The 16,235-nt window shown below is 40.4% G+C and overlaps 1 pseudogene; it reads left to right on the top strand.

Annotated features, from left to right (window-relative positions):
* Positions 1-6,091: 6,091 nt before the first annotated feature.
* LOC117723112 (tripartite motif-containing protein 30A-like) lies at positions 6,092-15,513 on the top strand (annotated as a pseudogene).
* The last annotated feature ends 722 nt before the right edge of the window (positions 15,514-16,235 follow it).

Below are 16,235 nucleotides of genomic sequence, written 5' to 3'. Positions count from 1 at the left end.
TCTCTCTCTCTCTCTCTCTCTCTCTCTCTCTCTCTCTCTCTCCATATATATATATATATATATATATATATATATATATATATATATGGAGAGATATATAGATAGATAGATAGATAGATATAGATATATATGCACAGGCATATATATATATATATATATATATATATATATATATATATATATATATATATATATATATCTTGTAGACTCTTCTTATGGTCCCAAGCCAAGGAAACCTAACCCCTGCCTATGTCTCTTCTCCCAGCTATTGGCTGCTGGCATTTTTACCAATCAGAATTAACTGGGGTCAGGGTCCCTTAGTGTCTTATGTGCAGACTATCTTGTGCAAACAGTTTTGAGGGACCCAAATTAACATTAAAAAATAAGCAGCATTAGGCCAAACCCACTACATTCATCCTCTGTGAAAAAGCCAACCTCTGACACTATTAGTGATAATCTACTATCCTTGTAGAAAGGAGCCCAGCATAACTGTGTCCTGAGAGGCTTCTTCCAGCAGCTGATGGAAAAAGAATCAAAGAACCACAGTCAAACATCAGGCAGTGCTAGGGTAGTCACAGGATGTCCTTGGAAAAGAGTATTGCCTGGAATTGGAGACCATCCTGAACACTTAGTTACTTGCAGCCCAAGCCTAAATATAGACTAAATCCTGCCTAAAAAACAAATTGTAAAAAAGTTTTACATAATGATTAACAATTCAGAAGGTAGGAACATTCTAACATTGTCAATAGTTGTGTCCAAAGCAAGAACAACAGTAAAAGCTCATGACCTCAACAAGATGTAAAATTTAGGTAGGGGTATGGCTAGGGACGGAGAATTAGCACAGCATCCACAAGGCCTGGGTTTCAATCCCTGAAAGTCAAAGACCAAACTAAACAATAACATCAAAAGTCCATAATCCCAGCACTAGGGAGGCTGAGGGAACTAGATTTCAGTTAGGGTCAGGCTGGTGTACACGTTGAGAGTATATTTCAAAGAAAGAAGAGGAGAAGGAGGAAAAGACAACAGATATGTGAAATAAATTCAAACTACTGGGTCATATCTACTGTCACTCATCGTGTCATACGTATTTCAGTAGACCTGAGAATGTAAGGAAATAATGAGAGAGGCAACAGGAGTGGGGATGAGAGGTCATGGTGACTGCACAGGCTTCTCTATCATTCCCTCACTCAACTAACTTTCTTTCTTAATTCCTTCTTTCTTTCTCCCTTTCTCTCTCTCTCTCTCTCTCTCTCTCTCTCTCTCTCTCTCTCTCTCTCTCTCTCTCTCTGTGTGTGTGTGTGTGTGTGTGTGTGTGTGTGTGTGTGTCTTCCTTACTTTCTTTCTCCTTTTCTTTTCACTTTGGAAAGTTTTGTATGTTTTTCATGCTGTCCTGATGTCAGTCACCACAGCTGAAGATGACCTTTGAGCTCCTGATCCTCATGCAGCCAGCTGCAAAGCAGTAGAATCCTGGGCTGATTTCAAGAAGAATGGCCTCAGAGGCTTATATCTTTAAATACTTGGTTCTCAGTTAGTAGGACACTGTTCAGGAAAGATTAGGAATATGACATTATTAGAGAAGGTATGTCAGGGGTGCTAGCTTTCAGGACTCAATAGATTCTGACCACCACCTCCATTCTTTCTGCCTCAGGTTTGTGTCAAGTTTGTGTCTCAAGTTGTGACTTCTTTCTTTCTGCTCCAGCACCATGTCTCCCTGCCTGCTGCCATGCTCCGCAGTGTGGTGGTTATGAACTCTAACCCACTGGAACTGTGAGCCCCAAATCACATACTCTCCTTATAACTTGTCCCAGTCATGGTGTTTATCACAATAGAGGAGTAAGGAGACAGATGATGATGATGATGATGATATGTGTGTGTGTGTGTGTGTGTGTGTGTGTGTGTGTGTGTGTGTGTGCACCTGGTTTTGTACAGTGCTGAGGGTGCATCACAGGGCTCCATAATGCTGGAGAAAACTAGGCTCATAGAAGCCCATTCATAGCCCTACAGATTTCCAACTTCTACTCAGGGACTTTTGCATCACTATTACAGGTCTTCAATACAAATCCTAAATCAAATGGGATCACGTGAGACATTCTGGTGAGGGACTCTTGGAATGGGGGAAATGAATCAATGCATTAGATCATTTCTGTGAAACAACTAGGTCTCTTCAGCCATAGAGTACATAATCTGGAGGAGCCCACGGGGCAGCTGGCGAGCCCTCTGCAGCTCACTACTCTACCTGCTGGGAGTGTGGTGAGGTGTTTCTGCCTGGCTCTGCACATGACTCCTCCCCATCCTGTCCCTGCTGGGTGGGAAATCTTGCTGTGTGGCAGCTTCCCTGAACTGCAACTTCTTCCTGGTCTCATCCTGAAAGAGTCCAGCTCCAACCTCAGAGGATTACTGCAGTTTTCTGTCCCTAGCCTTGTTTTTTCTTCCCTTTGGGCCACACCTGCCACCAAGGCAACACCCAGCCAGAAGCTCAGGTGCAGGAGAAACCATGGAGAAGTCTTTCTTTCCATCACTGGCAGGTTTCCAGAGGGTCAGGAATTTTTGGTTGACTGTATCATGAGTCTGAACAAGTGACATAACAAGTTCTTGTAGCTCTGAAAAATGTCCTAAGCTCCTGGAAGGCAGAGCTGACCCAAGGAAACTGACTCTCTCTGGTGGTAAAACCCCAGTTAGTGATGGGGTGCCACCCTGTTGGTTAGTAGTTCACTAAAAGTCCCTCTTTTTCAGCTCCAACCTTCAAAGTCTGAACTTTCATTTCCCTCCTGGTTCACCAGAGGACCAGCTTAGTGTCTGAGTTCTCTAGAATTCTTTGGCCTCCGTTTGCTCCTCTCCACAGGTTTTGGGTCTCTAGGTTGGTGTCTGAAGATGTGAGAACAGTTTTAGGGTGCCGAGTTTGGAGGAATTTATAAGAAAACACTGTCCTTGCTCTGGTGAGTTTAAGTTGAAAATGAGAAAGGGCTGGGACCGGGTACTGCTGGCCTCCTGCTGAATGTTCTGGGATTGGAGAGCAAGAGGGAGAAGTAGCCTGAGGAAGACGGCTTTCAAGAACTAGAGAAGTCCTGTTATTTTTCCAGGTGGACTTAATACTCTTCTTTCTCATCTTTAACTTTGAGTTACACCAAAACCTCTTGCTCCAAGACATGCCATGCGCTCTCTCCTCCCTTGGGAGTTAAGCCAGAGTGGTGTTTGGAAACAAGAGCTTAAGGTTTCTTTGTGTAATAGTATATTTACCCATGATTCTATGGGCACATTCCTTTTGTTTCTGTCTCTGTGATTAGAAGTCCCGAGCTTTCTGCAGCTTCCCTCCATTTACTTATACTATGAACCAGCCTCAAGTCTGCTCTGCTCGAAAAATATGCTAGAACAATGGTAGCACAGAACTTGTGGAAGTAGTCAAAAATTAACTAAAGTCCACTCCACAAGAGGGAACCCATACCTAACACTGCTTGGGTAACCAAGAACCCAGAGAGTATATAGTCCATAGATGTATGGAAAAACACTACTGGCCCAGAACATACACACACATGCACACACACACATTTTATTGTGTTTTGAGTTGTGAATGTGTATGTCTGTCTGTGTAAATATACATTTGAAGGGAAGAAGAGCCTGTGGTGACAGAGATGCTGGATTGTCTGAAGCAGAAGTTATAGGTAGATCGGTGTGAGCTGCAGTATGTGGCTGCCAAGAATAGAACTGAATCTTCTGTAGGCGCAATAAGCACTCTTAACCACTGAGCCCTTTCTCCAGCCCTAGGTAGTATTAGTATGTCATTTCTTGATGCATTTATTCATTTTGATTTGATGTTATTTTATGTGTATCAGTGTCTTACTGGACATGTATCTGTTCACTACTTGAATGTCCTGTGTACACAGATGCCGAAAGAGGGTGGCAGATTCCCCTAGGATTGGAGTTACAGAAATTTCTGAGTTATCTTGCAGAACTAGGAACAGAATCAAAGTTTTCTGAGAGAGCAACCAGTGAACTAAACCCATGAACCATCTGCCTAGCCCCCCCATAGACATTGTAACAGTATTCAAAGCCGTGAGATCACGTATCCTCATGTAAATGTACCAACTTCAATTTCTTTCAATACTATCATAGTTTTTTGAGCAGCCATTGCATCTTACAGTGATTATTTCCCTATTTTGTTCATTCTTGGTTTTGATGACTTCATAAATATAATTATTCTTCTTATTTCTTTTCCTAAAATTATTTATTAATTTATTTTCATCTTATATAAATAGGTATTTGTCTGCATGCATACCTCTACACCGTAGGCATGCCATACCTGCAGATGCTGGGAGAGGTTGACAGATCTACTGAAACTGAAGTTAGAGGGGCTGTGAGAGCTATGTGCAGGCTGGGAATGGAGCCCTGGATCTCTACAGGAATAGGCAGTGCTCTTGCCATTCAGGGATCCCTCCAGAACTTTCCCTTTGTTCCCAATTTATCACTGTTTTGATAGAGTCATAATAGCTTTGAGCTCGCCATCCTCTGCCCTCAGCATTCCCATGAAGCTGGATCTAGAGGCCTGTACTACCACGCCCAGCTTCTTCATTTCCTTTCCAAATTACTCACTATTTGTGACTTTGCGATATGTGATACCTTGCATCTTTACTGAGCTCATTGGCTTTTTTCTTTTTTTCATCTGTAAAACAGCTCTTAGTTGCATCCTTTTTATTTTTTCAATTTTTGTTTATTCTAAGTACTTGCTCTGCTATGATGAATAGAGGTGATAAAATAAGTTTGCTTGTTTTATGAATGATTTTAAAGAAAAGGTTTTCTATGGCCCTAATTTTGTTATAGGTTAGCAGTGGGCTTATCATTTTTGGCTTACCAATATGGACATTTACATCTATTTCTAGACAGTTTTAGAAATATTTTTCTTGAAAAAACACAGTATATATTTTCAAATATTTCACAGGCAAAGGATGATAAGAGTTTCTTTTGTGGGGACTGAGTGTTGTATCAATGAGTCAAGGTATCTGTGCAGTGTTAGGTGTCCTGGAAGTCACTCTGTAGACCACGTTGGCCTTGAACTCACAGAGATCCTCCTGCCTTAAAGGCATTCACTAGTACCACCTGGCCAACAAGTGTTTCTTGTCTTCAGTTTGTCAATGTGGTGTGGCTCGTCCACTGGTACTTCATGCTGAACTAATATTACATGTTATTAGGTGCACAAAATGTGTATACTTTGAAGTATAGTTTTTGATATGGTCTTGAACTCAGTATCATGCTGGCATACATACATGGAGTCACCCATCAATGTTTTTTGGCAAATGTTTAGACTATGATAAAATCTTAACATTTATAGATATAAGATTCCTCAGAACCCTAAGTAACTAGGGGCATAATTCCACACAACCTTTGTTCTGGCTGCCAGTTGTCTCCTAGTGGCCACTACTTTTTCCTGTGGTGTTCTCTATGGGTTAGAGCAAGCATCTGAGAAAAAAGACTCCAGAAGGATGATTTTCATCTTTTCAGTTTATTGAGGACAAATGACTCTCCCAAGTGATCATCCCTATACATCTAGTGCAGAGATTAGCTTATCCATGTGAAAAAACACACATGTACTCTTTTATTAAATGGCAATCAGAAAAATCATTGTGTGTGTGCACCAGGACATGGGAATGATTACACGGCAAGTAAGCACTAAATCTTTCTCGTAGTAAGAAACTTGTAAGGAGATGACCAGAGTGAGCCACACTACTAACACTGATAGAAGAACAAGTACAGTGGGCAGAGACATGGTAGTTTGGTATTTGTAACACCAAAGATAGTTCTGGGAAAGACAAGGAAGGAAGACAGGAGGTTACACGGGTTGTTGAAAGGAAACACTTTCTTTTTGCATTTCCATAAAAGGGAAATGACAATCTAGTGCATGAAATTTGTCATTTTGGGTAACCTAAGAGTAGAGCTCATGAGAGTATGACAAATGTCACTAAAGCTTCTTCCAAATTTCTTTCTTTGTTCTTTAACTTACCATTGTGGTCCTTCCTTGACCTCTGCACAGGGTTCATTCAGAAACTCTTATTTCTTACATGGCCCCATTTCCCCATCCCTATCACACAAGCACCTGAGCAGAAGTGCTATGACACAGGATCACAGCAATGATGGCCTCATCAGTCCTCGAGATGATAAAGGAAGAGGCGACCTGTCCTATCTGTCTGGAGCTCCTGAAGAAACCTGTGAGCACTGATTGTGACCACAGCTTCTGCCAAGCCTGCATCACACTCAACTATGAGTCCAGCAGAGGCACAAAAAAGGAGGGCAGCTGCCCTGTGTGCCCAGTTCATGTCCCATTTGGGAATCTGAGAACTAATTGACAAATAGCCAATATAGTCGAGAGGCTCGAGGGGTTCAAGTTCATCCCAGAGGAGAAGCAGAAGGTGACTGTCTGTGCACACCATGGAGAGAAACTCCAGCTCTTCTGTAAGGAGGACATGATGGCCATCTGCTGGGTTTGTGAGCGATCTCAGGAGCACCGTGGTCACCAGACAGCTCTCATTGAAGAGGTTGACCATGAGTACAAGGTAAGGAGCAGGAAGATACAAGAAACAAAACAGAAAACAGTAAGAGATGAGAAAGCTCATCTTTGTGTGACCAGGTACTTACCTGCATATTATAGACTTGAAACTTGCTATGCTATTCCATTCTTTTTATAACTTTTAAGACCTAAAAAGACATGATGATTTATTCCACTGAAGTGTAAGTGAATCTACCTTGACAACAAACACTAGGATAGAAAAAAATATTTTAGAACTGCTTCTTTGAAGTTCAGGTGATGTCCAGGGGCAGAAGAACAGCTCCTGATTTATCCCATGGCTATCTCCTTTCAATGATAATGTCAAATTCAGTAGAAGGACCTAAAATGCAGTCTCGAGACTTTAAATAATGGGATTAGAAACACATAACGCACAGCAGTGAAGAGAATGTGCATGTGGCAGCTGAAACATCAGGGAGGAGAGGAAGTTTTTCATAATGAAATACGTAGAGGCAGGTTCTGTGCTGGAACTTTGTTTTCTGTGGTTATTGTTTGATTTGAAACCCAAATATAAACTCAGAGAGGCTATGCCGCATGCAGAGGGCCTGCAAGGAACTGTGCCAGATGGGATTCTAGAACAAGAAAGAGGAGTAGACACATGTCCCCACTACTAATCTAGAAGCATGTGTAACTGATAGCTACTTGAACTGAAAAATTACTTTTCTCCAAGGGAGTCACACTGGGGAAATACACCATTCTTAAAGAAAGGTCCCCATACCCAGCAATAGACAGATGACCAGCATAAAATGCACAGAGCCCTTATTTGGAGGAGGTTTCTTCTCTCATAATGACAAGTCAGAGCTTCCCCCACCCCCTGCTCCTTCTAGTTCCTTTGCTTTTATATTATGGCCTCAATTTTTATGGGATTCGCATGTTAGGAACTTGTGTGTCTCTCCCTCTATATGCACGTTTTGTGCTCTTTATTTAGCTGTTTTTCTGGTTTCTTTGTTTTATCATATTATAACGTATTTGTTATTTCAATTATTATATTTATTTTTATTCTTTCATTATTCCTCGTATGCCTTTTTATTTTCCCACAAGAGACACAATAGGTGTGAAATTGAATGGGAAGGAAAGTGAGAAGGTACTGGGAAGAGTAATGGGAGGAGAAACCTTAGTCAGAAATATTGCAAGGGTCTGAAATGACAACTTGGCACTTAAGAGCATTGGATGCTCCTCCAGGGGTCTTGAGTTTGGTTCCCAGCAACCACATGATGGCTCAAAGCCAACTATAATGGTATATCATGCCCTCTTCTGTCATGCAGGTATATATGTAAATAGAGCTCATATACATAAATAAAAATCTTTTTAAACAAGATTCCTTTAACATATACTGCATGAAAAAAAAATCTATTTTCAGTGAAGGAAATATATCTTAACTACAAAAAAAAATACACTTAAAAAAAGGAAAAGAAAAAGGAAAGTGAACATGGCCAGTGTGGCGATGCCTGCTTCAGTTCCGCAGCTCTGGCGGCTGACGCTAGTGGATATCTGAATTTCAGAAGTATATTTGTCTAAATAGAAATTCTAGGCCAGCCACAGCTACATAACAAGACCCACTGATAAAAAAGAAAAGAATTTCCAGGTACCAAATAGGACATTGAGAGGGCATATAATATATGTATATACTTACCTGAAAATCAGAAAACTAACAAAAATGTCCTAGTTCTATGATTCTGGAAGAAGAAAAAGGTGTATACTTGGTGGGATGATGGACTAACAGAGATGTCTGTGTCTTTGTTTAAATGGGGGCTATGTATGTATAAACACAAGTGTTAGCCGGGCAGTGGTGGTACACACCTTTAGTCCCAGCACTTGGGAGTCAGAGGTAGGTGGATTTCTGAGTTCGAGGCCAGCCTGGTCTACAGAGTGAGTTCCAGGACAGCCAGGGCTACACAGAGAAACCCTGTCTTGAAAAACCAAAAATATAAATAAATAAATAAATAAATAAATAAATAAATAAATAAATAAATGTATTGATTGAGACCTAGACTTAAGGTTTACATGTTTTATGTACATAAATATTGACAAGAGTTTTTAAAAAGAGAACAGTCTTAGGCTTCCTGTCTTTCCAGAAGTTTCTTGTCCTTTGCTTGGGAACAGCAGTCCTCCTAATCACACAACTTGACTCTGCTACAATTCCTTTCTCACAGGAGAAGCTGCAGGAAACTCTGCAGAAGCTGATGGAAGATGAGAAAAGATGTGATGAATGGCAGGATGACCTTCAACAGCAGAGAGCTGACTGGGAGGCTAGTGAGGATCCTTCCTAAGGGCATCAGTGTGATGCCCAGGAGGGACTTAGACAAGAAGCTCCTGGGGTCTTAGCTTCCTGGGAGATGATGAAGCCAAGAGGTTGCTTACTCCTCCCTAATGGTTCCCCTGGAGCTGGAGAGACAGAATCAGTGGATCACAACTGAGCTGGGCTTTGTGAGGAGCTGGCACCATGGAGAGTGCTTGGTCAGAATGGCTGCTGGCTTCTACTCCCGTGGTGGCTTCTGAAACTCCAATTGTTGGGAATAGGCTTGGGACCAGGCCACAGATGTGTTCCTGAGGCTTGGCTTCCTATGGCGATTCGTAGAAGAAATGAGGATTATTGTAAATGGGAAAAGTGTTTCAGGCACTCTGAGGCAGTAAACTAGTAAATCCACTCTATCCTCCCAGTCTGTACATGCGCACTTCTTGCCACCTGTCCCAGTGTTCTGGACCTCAAGCACCCCGTTGGGGGTAACTTTCCCCTTTACACCTGTATTGCAGCCATCACACACACACACACACACACACACACACACACACACACACCCCTTCCTGCCCTGTCATGGTCGGATCCCCTCTCCCTCTTTCCTCTGGCTTCTTGCCCAGGAATCCTAAAAGTCCTGCCTCTGTCTCCCTGCCCAGCCATTAGCCTCAGGCAACTTTATTTCTCAATCAGAGCCAACAGGGGGCAGGGATCTCAATGCAGACTGCAGTTCCTGTGTGATTTCAGGAACCGAATTAATATAAATAGCATTGGAACCAACCCACAACAGGGCACCTGTATGAAAACTGAGTCTTGCCCAGCCATCCTGCTTTGGATCTGGTGTCCTTGGTAGAGATGGCCTAAGATCTTTGTTTTGCAATGTCCTGAACAGACATTAAAAAGAAGACACATGCTTCCCTAAGAATCCCTTCCCTTTCCCAAGCTCAATTCCCTGTGAAAGCTCCCCACCCAGAGCAGTATTTCTCTATCTCCTGGTCCCATTTGGACAGACTGAATTCCTCTCCCTCTTCTTACCCCTAAAGAACCAAATACAGAGTGATATAGACAATGTTCAGATGGGGCTTAAAGGACTGAGAGACCTCCTGGACTCCAAGGAGAATGAGGAGCTGCAGGAGCTGAAGAAAGAGAAGGAAGATGTCATGAAAAGGCTGGAAGAGTCTGAAAATGAGCTGGAGCAGCAGAGGAAGTTTCTTTTCTGAATCAGTTTCCGAGGCAGGAGGCACTGCTACATGCATAATTGCCGAGAGGAAGTTTGTTTTATCGGTTTATTAATAACTATGCAGTGCAGAAGCTGATCCTTGGAAATCTTTCCATCATAGGTATTTGTTACTCTGCTATATTCCTGAACATGTGTGCAGCACATTTTCAACCATCAAGTTAGTCACTTCACCAGAATTTAAAAGTAGTAGAGGTTGTTTCTCCATGTGATGATTTGAGACTTTTCCCCCCACTGCCTCTGATTACAGTGGAACAGGATGCTGTTGGTGGGGGTTCCATCCAGGAACTCAGAGAGTTTTCTCTGACTCTGTCTTCCAGTTACTGATATGAAAGGTGTCTTCTTTATCTATAGAGGTATAAAGTTTGTAGTGTATTTGATCTCTATCACGATTTTAAATAATTTATACCAAAGTCATATTCTGGTGATGAATATCTCTGTAGGACTTTGTTTCTTTCATCTAAATTGACAATCTTGCTGGTTCTAGACCTTGCTAGTTCTAGAAATTCTTCATATTCCTTTACTTGCTTTATTTCCATTGTGTTGATTTAATTATAACTAAAAATGTTCATATTAGATAGAATTATGAATCTGTCTAAAACAAGCTAGTTTGCAGACCTACTTCATAAGCATGAAATCTTATCTCTTGACTAATGAATCTGCTCATTTCTCTCTGCCTCAAGCCCCTGATGATCCCCCATTGTAATCTTTACTGTTGTCATATCAAATGTGTACATTATACATATTTCAAAAATATCATGTAGTGGGTTTTTTTCTATTTCCAGCTGGGTGAGTATAACAAATTCTTTAAGTTGAAAGAAGTTACCACATATGGCAAGACTTCTTGGTTTTAGATGCCTAATATTTTAATATATATACTGAACATATAATCATTTTTATCTATTCATCTTCTGATTATATCTCTGATTGTCTCACTATTTTATCTACTATAATTATGATTCAGCGTACATAAACATACTGAAGACATTCTTCATCAGGACAATTTTGAGCATCTGAATTCGGCTGTAACTAGAATAATTAGCTCTATTGAAAAATTTCTTTCACTATGGAATGCTGATTTGTGTTATACAAAATAAATCCATGTGTGGTATCCTGTGTTCCCAGGACTTGAGAGGGTCTCAGGTATGGAAACAAACAAACAAACAAACAAACAAACAAAAGAACTATATCTTCCTGATCTAGATACAGATTTGCTGGTTCATCCCCTTAATTCTAGCATTTGGGATGCAAAAGAAAATGAAGCTTATGTGGGTTCAAAGCCAGCCTGGTCTATGTAGTCACTTGCAGAACAGCAGGGGTACAGAGTGAGACCCACAACCAGCAAGGTGAAGAGTTCAAGAGACTGCAGAATGTTCAACCCTAAATAGAACATCTATACTGTACCACTAATTCAAAGGCCCAGGATCATTGCAGAAGAAAGGACAGAAAGAGTGTAAGAGCCAGATGTGATGGATGACTACAAGGAAAACACTGTCTTCTGGACACAGCTTAGCAGCAGCACATGTGAACTAAGATTGGTTTTGACACCAAACCCAAGAACTGTGCAAGCCAAATTCTAGTATGAAAGTAGACTTGCTTAGGAAGCTCAACCATACTCAAGGAGCTACTGGTAATTCTTAACTTCAGGGAGTAAGAAGGTTATAGTTCTTTAAGAATGTAACTTTACATATATCTACCAATATCCAGTGGAACCCAAACATATAAGAATTTTGACATAGGTCTCAACTCCTAAACAAATGGAGAACTGAGATGTCTATTTAACATATTTATCAAAGTGGACCTGCTCAGTCAGGTCTTGATATCTGTTCTCAGTAAGCCAATATGAAAGATCCAAATTAATATTAGAAAAAGCTTTACTAAGTTGAGCCACATTTGGAAGAAGAACAAAGATTTTTAAAACCCCTCTATCTATCTTCAGATTCCCTAAATGAGATCAAAGTTTAAATAGAGAGTCAAGAATATGCACATATGTGTAGTCCAAGTCAAGGTGTGGTCCTGTCCATCATCCTCCCATCATCATCTGTGTCACAGTGTCATACTTTAAGGAGGTCAGACAAGTCATTACAACTGTTTGAAATCTTTTGAGGAGACCAGCTCTTCTTCTGAATAAAGGAATATGAGATCCTGAAGATACCTTCATTTCTCTGGAGTCTTTGTTTCAACAGTTTTATAGACAAATTGAGAGACACACATATCTCTTTAGATCAACTTCTTTCCAACCAGGACAATTCAGAAAGAGAAGGAACATAGAAGTGGAGGGACAAAGCAGATGAGGTTAGGAGAGATCTGGTTAGCTGGTTTTAAGTATTAATGTCCTAAGTTTCTGGTCCTTTTGGCTTCCTCAATATTAATATACCACATCATGTTTAAATGACTACAATAATTTAGAATTCAGCTTCTCATACATATGAATTGGAAGTAAGATAATAGATATCTAATATGTAGCAGGAGAAAGGTCATATGTTTGTTTATGTGTTTATCAGTAAGCACATCAATACCTATGTATGCTTTCAAACTATTGTTTCTTCATCTTCAATCTCCAGCGCCTGGTAGTATAAGACAAAAAAAGAGTCAAACAAAGAACCATGGATCATATTTATTTTATGTTCTCAAGACTGGGTGACTGATGTGATTATCTTTTGACTTTGTCTCTGTGGCCAGGGAGTGTGACCAGGATTAGCAAGAACAAGAACATATTAACTGTGTTTTCTCCTTCTCCCTAGAATGTGAATAATGTCCTGAGAAGGTACATCTGTGCTGATAGGGAAGGATAGCCCGATCGTGTGGTGAGAATTATTTGATATTTAACTAGAATAAATATCTCTGGGGTTTTGCAGAATTTACACATAATACTATTCTGAAGTTCTAGGAAGAGGAAAGAGAGGGAGGAGAAAGGCCGGGTCTGGGCATTTTGTAACTATTGAGAACAGATTAGATTCTGTTTTAGGGGGACTGGGTTATAGGGAGTTATAGAGCTAGAATCAGTAATGGGCTGAAGCAAATGTAGGTAGCTACAGGTGCTTTCAGACTTTTTGTGGATTCATCATTCTGTCCACACCATGGGCTTGTATGTAGCTGTGCACCTACACTTAACAAGTGCTTTATTTGTGGATTCATCCTATGGAGGGTATGTCCTCTGTGTCTGCAACATTCACAGAGTTATATAGTGTGAATAATTCCTGTGTGTTTGTGCATTTCTCCTGGGGATAGAGAAGATTCAGATTTCCTTTGCGGTTGTATTTAGATTTGTTTTAAAAAGAGACTTGACTCTGTGGGCACAATATTTTGGCAGTGAAACAATGGCTGCAGGTGGACCACATACATCACAAGACTTTGGAAAGCCTCACTCTCGTATGTAAAGAGTCACATCCCAGCTGTCAGCACTAGGCTCCATCTTAGTATATGGAGTTAATGTCAGGCTAAGTGTGGTCTTCCTGTCTTCTTTTCCAAATTTTGTCATCTTAACAAGAGAACTTGAAGCAGATGCTGGATGACAGCATTTTCATTGACAAAATGTTTGAAGTCTAGGCTTTCCTCAGATGGCTTTCCCACCCACACTCTGTGACTCTATTACACCATGGTCTTAGAAACCCATCTTTCATTCTTTCCTTTGTGTCTTTGTTTTTTTCCTTTGTTTCTTTGCTTCTGTGTTTCTTTATGCTGTGTCTTTCTTTGCTTATTTATTTATTTAATATTTATTTATTCTGGTTGATTTGTTTTTGTTTGTTTGTTTGTTTGTTTGTTTGTTTTTTGTTTTTCCAGCCAGTGTTTCTCTGTGTAGCCCTGGCTGTCCTGGAACTCACTTTGTAGACTAAGTTGGACTTGAACTCAGAAATCTTTATGTCTCTGTTCCTAAGTACATGTAAAACCATTCCCAGCCCACTATAATTTTTTTTTGCTACTTTAGTTTTATTTGCTTTAAAATTCACTAGTTCATCATTTCAAAAGATTCTAGGAGAGAAAGTGGAAGAAGCACATTATTTGACTGTAAGGTGAGGTTCTTCTGTGTTTCTAAGAATCAAGACTTTCCCAACATCACACAGCAAGTAACTGGGCAGGGTCATGAGTGTGTCATTCTCTGGAGTTAGTAGTCTATCTTCTTTTTCCTTCTCAAAATTCTCAGGACAATTCAAGGATATCTATGGTAAGAATGGCAGGGAGTCAGTGGTGTCAAAGGTCAAAGGTTTGAGATGTGGAGGTCAATTTTTTTTTTTCTCTCTAGGAGTCAGACCTTGAGACTGAAACAGCCCCCAAATGATCCCCAAAAGAACATTCCAAGCTCCAGATCTGAACAGCATGCTACAAGCATTTCATGGTGAGGGCAGATAAATTCTATGATTCATTGTGTGGCTCTAGATGTGGCTGAGCTATATATGGAAGAGAGTAAGGATTTTGAATGTGGGTAGAGGGACTCAGCAGAGCAGATAGTCTGTCCCTGTGATGTCATTGTATATGATGAGAAAGCATCATTCATCCCATCCTATATCAGAGTTTCCAAACCTTCCCCTCATCTGGAGATCAGATGGGCTTTAATCGTTTGATTCTCTCACTTGTATTTACTGCTGTAAACTTTTGTCATTTCAAAGTTCATGGATGTCCAGTAATATTGGGGTAAAAAAAAAAAACCCACAGCACCGTGAGTCCCTCTCCTCTCAATGTCTTCCAGAGTTTATTTCTCTGTTAAGTCTCATGTTTCATGTTGCTTCTCCCACTATGCACAGCACTCTGCCTATCCTTGAGTTGACTTTAAACAAGGCTTCTTCACGTTTTTTTCTCTCTTTCCCATCTGGCTTTGGTTCCTTAAGTTACAAATAAGGCTATGCCTGTCTTTCATGTGACTTTTAACTAATCTGTCTCATTTTTCTGCAGTTCATGTGACTCTATGTGAAAAAAATAAAGGCAAGCATTGCCATTAAAGAGAAAAGACAAATACAACATACAAATTCCTATAGAAGGAATGTGTAAATTTCTGAGATCTGTTGTTTTGGTGCCCTGGGATATCCAACTATTGGCTCAGAGAAGCATTACTGGGAAGTAGACATGTCTAGAAGTGATGCCTAGCTCCTGGAATTAAATGATGGACCACATGCTGCACCCCAACTTTTTTCAATAAATGAAATGTTCTCAAATGTCAAATTTGATTGTGATGATATACAACATGAAACTTATCAGCCTAAATATGGCTACTGGGTTATAGGGATGAAGAATAGGTCTGTATACAATGCCTCTGATAAGTGTTTCATTGCCCACAATTCCAGTATCTTGGCCCTCTCTCTGCCTGGTCTTCCCAGTCATACTGGAGTTTTCCTGGACCGAGAAGCTTACACTCTCTCATTTTATGACGTTTCTAACTTTGGAGCTCTCATCTACAGGTTCTATGACCCTTTCTTCCTTCATACAGTTTATCTATATTTTAATCCTATGGAATGTTCAGCACCAATGACAGTATGCAGGCCACCCTCTTAAACCCTCACCTATATCTCTGCAGTGCCCCCATGTCTGGTGCATCTCATATGCCTGAGCTCCAGTGTCATCTCTACTTTTTCTAGTTTTTTTTTTCTTCCATTTTAATGACCTTCCTTTCTAAATACAAACCAGTATAGATTCATTTCCTTGATCCAGTTCTTTCTCTGTTTACAATGTTATAATACTTCATCATTTCCCATACTCCCAAAGAAACAGCTGTTTCCTTCTTAGGTGAAGTAGTACCTCTGATCTCCCCACCTCTGTTGGAACACAATCAAAAGAATGACACATGATGGTGAACAATGCCTCGGGGACTTGTGACAGAGGTCCCAGAAGGGGAATAAAGGCAGAGGGATTTTTACCTCAAAAGGATTCTGTCCCCTTGATTGTTCTTGGATGTGATTTCATGCCTCCTGGGAGAAACATTTGCATTCAATTGATAAGAGTTGCTTATTCTTGTTGGCTGTCGGAATATAGCTATAGATCCATTCTGGCGAAAGTGTATGCTGAGTATTTTTCACAATGTATCCTGAATCTGGATATGGCCTTGGGTCTTACTTTCATGACTTACCAGACATAACCTATAGTAAATCTCAGTCAATTCTATTTAAATTTTTCTGTCTTGAGAAAGTTCTAGGAAGGGCTGCTCTGTTAATATTTAGTGTATACTTACTAGTGACTATTTACAAGTCTTTCTAAACTCAAACAACCTTTCTTGAATT

The sequence above is a fragment of the Arvicanthis niloticus genome, chromosome 1, assembly GCF_011762505.2.
Source record: "Arvicanthis niloticus isolate mArvNil1 chromosome 1, mArvNil1.pat.X, whole genome shotgun sequence".
NCBI classification, from domain to species: Eukaryota; Metazoa; Chordata; class Mammalia; order Rodentia; family Muridae; genus Arvicanthis; species Arvicanthis niloticus.
This window is presented reverse-complemented; position numbering and strand designations above follow the sequence as displayed.